The sequence below is a fragment of the Phycodurus eques genome, chromosome 3, assembly GCF_024500275.1.
Source record: "Phycodurus eques isolate BA_2022a chromosome 3, UOR_Pequ_1.1, whole genome shotgun sequence".
In the NCBI taxonomy this organism is placed as follows: Eukaryota; Metazoa; Chordata; class Actinopteri; order Syngnathiformes; family Syngnathidae; genus Phycodurus; species Phycodurus eques.
This window is the reverse complement of record NC_084527.1, coordinates 14,930,679-14,936,647: the sequence shown is the minus strand read 5'-3', so window position 1 is coordinate 14,936,647 and position 5,969 is coordinate 14,930,679.

Below are 5,969 nucleotides of genomic sequence, written 5' to 3'. Positions count from 1 at the left end.
TTTACAGTGCGTCTTTGTAGCCTCCCCCCTGAATTCCCATCTCACTCCGCTCCGTCACTCATCGCCCAAACACCGCTCTACTAAATCCTCCTCCAACATTCACTTCTCTCTTGTGCTCTCTTTCACTTTGGTCTTTTACCTTGTAAAAAAACTCATCTGTCCCTGGCTCTTGCATGTGGAGTGGCTGTTTCTTTGGTGATTTCACAAGCCTAAAGTCACACAAATTTATACAATGCATCAAACAGCACAAATGGGAATTCAGCAGACAACTGACTTTCAATAAGGTTATCTCTTTTAAAAATGACATACTATGGAAAATTGACTTTTTACTGTTACAGATAGTTGCATCTCCGCAGTGCGTTGTCTACCCATCAAGTGGGAAATGACGCAACCAGGTAGCTCTTTTTTTACCAAGTGACTGCATATCTGCCCCACTGTTACTGCATATAACTGTTGGGCTAATTTAAATTTGAACCATTTGTCTGTAATGACTTGACAATTAGGCTTGGCCATTTGCCGATGTCATGCGCCACACCGCTACATAATTGGCAAGTGCAATTCGGCAGCTTGTTGATGAAATGCTGCCTCCAAGAGTGAAAATGCAACTGCTACGTAACAGTAACAGTGGGGCTAATTGACCTGGTGACCTGGTGTTCCGATGAAGGTGAACTTCTGTCCAAACGTACGAGCCACGAAGAAAACAAAATATTAGCAAATTTGGATTAAAACAATCATCAAACCGTAGTTATGCTCGTTATCACAGCATGCGCAGGAAGTGCACAAACCTTTTTTCCGGGTTGGGTCACATGACGTTCCGCCGATAGCGGATTATAATCATTTTACCTGATCAGTGTCAGCCAATCCGCTTGTTTCCTGCCCTTTTACCCAGCTTTCCCTCATTGAGTAACGAGACTGAGTCTGTTTAACCTTCATGTATGTATCACTTGTATGTATCACTCCATGATTCAACACCAGTGACTGTAAGTAGACAATATGTTTTCAAGTTACATTATCATAGATATGTCTGACATGTAAATCTGGGGCAGCTACTTTATATTGGACCGGGCCTAGATGAACTTAGCTCACTAGTTAGCAAAATGTAGCTTACCAAGCACCGATATAATGACATAAAGACACCTAGGAGCTTGATTGTACTCTGCTTTTTAATCGAGTTTGTGCATAATCTACTTATGAAACACAGCCTCATTTATAGTTGATTAGCAAACAAAGCTATTAAAAAGTTGCTAAAATACCAGCTGTACAATAACAAGGAACTTATGAGCTGAATTGTAAGTTCGTACATGGTTGTCTTTGTAAATTAAATTTTAAAATGTAGTTATGAAATGAAACTTTCTTGCTACCAATTTTTCAGTACCAATGTTCTTCATAGCATATTTTACAAAACATGCAATAAAAGATGTGACAGTACCCATTATACCACAGTATGCAATGCATGCAAGGGACTAATTCAGCCTCACTTGAAGATTGCGGTATTTAAATTCCTTCGATCTTGATTTATTTAATGTCTGCATGTACATGACTCGAGAAAAGTGAATTTATCCATCCATCCATTTTCTGTACCGCTTATCCACACAAGGGTCGCCCGCCTCCACAAGAGGCGGGGTACACACTGAACTGGTCGCCAGCCAATCGCAGGCCACATATAAACAAACAATCATTCGCAGGCACATTCATACCGACGGGCAGTTTAGAGTCTTCAATTTACCTACCATGCATGTTTTTGGGATGTGGGTGGAAACCGGAGTACCCGGAGAAAACCCACGCAGGCACGGGGAAAAAACATCAAGTCCACACAGGGGAGGCCAGATTTGAACCTGGGGCCTCAGAACTGTGAGGCAGATGTGCTAACCAGTTGCCCACCATGCAATATTATATATTCAAGTGAATATATATATATTTTTAATTTTTTTTGACATTTTAATGATTGTATAATGGTAGCAGAAATGTCACACTTTCTCCCATTTGACATTATTTACTATGAGTAGGATGTATGTAGTTCTTTGTGACATTTGCGTACGACTGACAGTAATAAGGCAGCTGTGCCTTGGTGTTTTCTTATGAAGCCCATGAGAATGAATGGCAGTGCATTTTTAAACCCCAGTGGAAAATGTTGGCATAAAATGATTTGAAGTGTGAGTTTTCTTCTTTGTATGTCCGTCATTTTGCCTGTGCGCCTGCATATCTGTCTTGTTTATGTCCTTTCTTTTCAACTGTCTCTCTTTTTCTGCAGTCTCTCTTCTCAATCCTCATAATCTTTCTCCCCAAAACACTATACATAGACTTCGGCATTGCAATTAGGAGTATCAAACTTTTACTGGTGTCTCGCAGGGAATATCAAGTTTGGAATTAGTCAAACTTTCTGGCCGAGAAGTTTTTTTGTTTGTTTTGTTTTTTGTCTATGCTGTCAGAGCACGTTTGGACGAGTTGTTGCAGACTTCTTACTGTCATTCAACTTTCCCAATTTGTCTCAAAGTTACACACAGCCCTTTAATTATGGATAATGTTAAGCCTGTCTAATTTGCAGCCAGGAATATATCTTAGAATGCGTGACAGTACATCCATTGACCATATCATTTGGTATACCTGCACAATTGTCTGCGATCCCACGCAGGATTTGTATCATAAATTCTGCCTTTAAAAATAGATGTAGATAGTAATAGAATTCAATGTTCACACTCAATTTAATGTGCAGTCCATTATCCTAAGAGCTGTTTCCACTATCCTCTTGTTGCAGTAATGTAAACTAACCCAAATTAATTTAAATAAAATATTATCTCCCATTGGGATACATTTTAATCATAATCTGTCAACTGAGCCGGCAATTTTTGTTGTTGTTGTTGTTTTCAAATTACCGTTTTATTTGCAGTATCGTTCACATTTTCTGTTGAGCAGTATTTTACATCTCAGCGTGGGACAAAAATATTTTTTCTTTAAATTACTTTATTTTGAAAATAACTGTATTTTAAAAAGAACATGCTCGATGAAATGTACTTGGTTAGTACTAATGTGTTATTTTTTGGAGTGTTGCTTTAACTATCAGTTAGAAGTGTTTATTTTTGCGAGGCTGTGGAGTTGTGCCCATGATGAGTGGTCCTGCCAATGGGTGACATATGATTGACACTTCTTAAGTCTATGTCTTCTGTGTCTGATTAGTTGTTTTTCCTCGGATGCATTGGTTTCTTGTACAGTATATCAAGCTAGCAGCTCAAGAGAAAATGTTGTTGTTTTTTTTCCTCCCCCCGATTATATTTAGCATGTACGAGTGTTAAGTCATAATGACTGTTTTAACTATTATGCATAAACAATGGAAAACTCCCCCTTTTTAGTCAGTGTATTTTTGAGTAATACATCCATCCATCCATTTTCTATTGCTTTGTCATCATTTGGGTTGTGGATGAGATGGATCCTATGCCAGCTGACTGGGTGGGAGGTGGGGTACACCCTGTACTGGTTGCCAGCTAATCACAGGGTACATACAGACAAATGATCATTCACACCTATGGACAATTTTGAGTAATAAAATAAGCTAACATGCATGTTTTTGGAAAATGGGAGGAAGCTCTAGTACCCGGAGAAAACACATGCAAAACCCACACTTTAATTATTTAGATAGTGCTGTATGTAGTACTTTATCCAGATGACAGTGTATGGATTTCTCTGTGGAAAAATGCCATCTATGACTGAAACTAACCATGCGCATTTCTTCTGGGCCAAAAAACATCCCACATTTTCACAGTTTGGGTCAGATTGACAGCAATCAATAAGTCGTAGTACTGAAATGCACCTCTACACTACTTTCTGGAATTTCCCCATTGCGGGAAAAATAAATTTATTCTATAATTTCTTATTGATGTATTAATACAAAGTTTTTGTTGTTGTCTGTCAACTCCCCTTGTTCATGACTATTTCCATTCATGTAGTCTTGACTACAACACTAATGGTAGGTTTTAACAAGGTACATTGGAATAATCACATATCTAAATACCTAATAATATTTAAATACCTTGTGAGTGCCGATTGCTGAATGAACATCAACAGCCTCAATATGAGCTTGCGTGAGATCCAGGAATGCTCCTCCGGACCATACCCCTCCCAGTCCACCAGAAACTGAAACCCCCTACCCGGGGTCACACATCCAGGATGCGCGACACCGTGAAGGCAGGATGGTCGTAGATAACACAGGGGGCAGAGGGGGTACGGCCGGAGGGGGAAGAGCACTGGTGGAGACAGGCTTGAGCAGAGATACATGAAACGTCGGGAGGATCCTGAGAGACTGGGGAAGCTTAAACTGTACAGAGATGGGGTTGATGACTTTGGTGACCGGGAAAGCGTGCCGTGAGCTTATGTGATTCAGTTTGGAGAGGGAGGTAACAGGAGGAGGGCCAAACCATCTGACCCACATTGAATACAGGCATAGGGGAGCGATGAAGATCCGCCAAGCGCTTGTTTCTTTCGGCTGAACGAGCGAGGGCTGCCATGACGTCCTTCCAAATCATTTGGACCCGTCGCAGGTGCTCCCTCACTGAAGACACTGCCACCGGGTGCTCCTGTTCTTTAAACAGAAGGGGTTGGAAACCATAGCATGCCATGAAGGGAGACATACCTGTGGCGGAGCAGGTAAGGGAGTTGTGGGCATATTCCACCCACGGGAGAAAGGTGATCCAGGAGACGGGATTTCATGCGGCAAAGCAGCGAAGAACAGATTCCAGATTTTGATTTGCCCTCTCCGTCTGGCAGTTGGATTGTGGATGGTAGCCAGAAGACAGACTGGTCGCTGCACCCACCTCCTTACAGAACTCCTTTCTGACCTGGGAGAAGAAATGAGGACCTCGGTCCGAGACAATGTCTATGGGGATACCGTGAAGTTTGAACACGTGACGGAATAGAAGGTTAGCGGTTTCGAAAGGAGAGGGTAGCTTGGGAAGCGGTACGCAGTGGACACACTTGAAGAAACGATCTATGACGGGTAAGAATGACAGTGTTACCTTCAGAAGGGGGTAGGCCGGTAACGAAGTCCAAGGCAATGTGGGACCAGGGGCGGCTCGAGATGGGTAAGGGGCGCAGCAGACCAGCTGGGGGCTGATGCAAAGTAATTTCCTCGGACACAGATGGAGCAGGCTAGGACAAACTCTGAGTGTCTTTTGCCAGGCTGGGCCTCCAGAGGTGTTGTTGGATGAATTGGATGGTTCGGGTGATTAGGGGATGACAGGTGAGTTTTTGTGCCCACTGAAGTACTAAGAGCTGGGCTGGAGGTCCGGTCTTGGGGTCAGGTTGGGTTCGTTGAGCCTTCTTAACCACCTGTTCGATCTCCCAAGTGGCAGCCCCAACAAAGCAGGAGGAGGGAAGGGTGGGGTCCGGTTCAATAAAGCTGGAGGGGGGTGAATAGAATATATAATAATATAATATAATAGAGACGAGAGAGGGCGTCAGGCTTGCCGTTACAAGATCCAGGGTGGAAGGAGAGGCTGAAATTAAATCGGCTGAGGAACAGAGCCCAAAGAGCTTGCCGGGGGTTCAGACGCTTAGCAGAGCTTGTGGTCCGTCCATATGATGAAAGTAGACTCGGTCCCCTCCAGCCAGTGCCTCCATTCCTCCAGGGCCCAAACGATAGCTAGTAGCTCAGGATTTCCCACATCATAATTTCGTTCGGTGACAGGTACAGGGATATTATTTCTGACCCACTGGGAGAAGACGACCCCAGCTCCAGTGACTGATGCGTCAACCTCCACAACGAGCTGGAGGGAGGGCTCGGGGTGTCTCAGGATGGGGGCACTGGTGAATAGTTCTTTCAAGCGTTTAAAGGCTTGGGATGCAGCCGGGGTCCAACGAAATGCGGAGGTGGTGGGGGTGAGACTGGTGAGAGGAACAGCCACTTGACTTTAGTCCCGAATGAATCTGCGGTAGAAGTTCACGAAACCCAGGAATCGTTGCAGCTCTTGCGGGTGTAG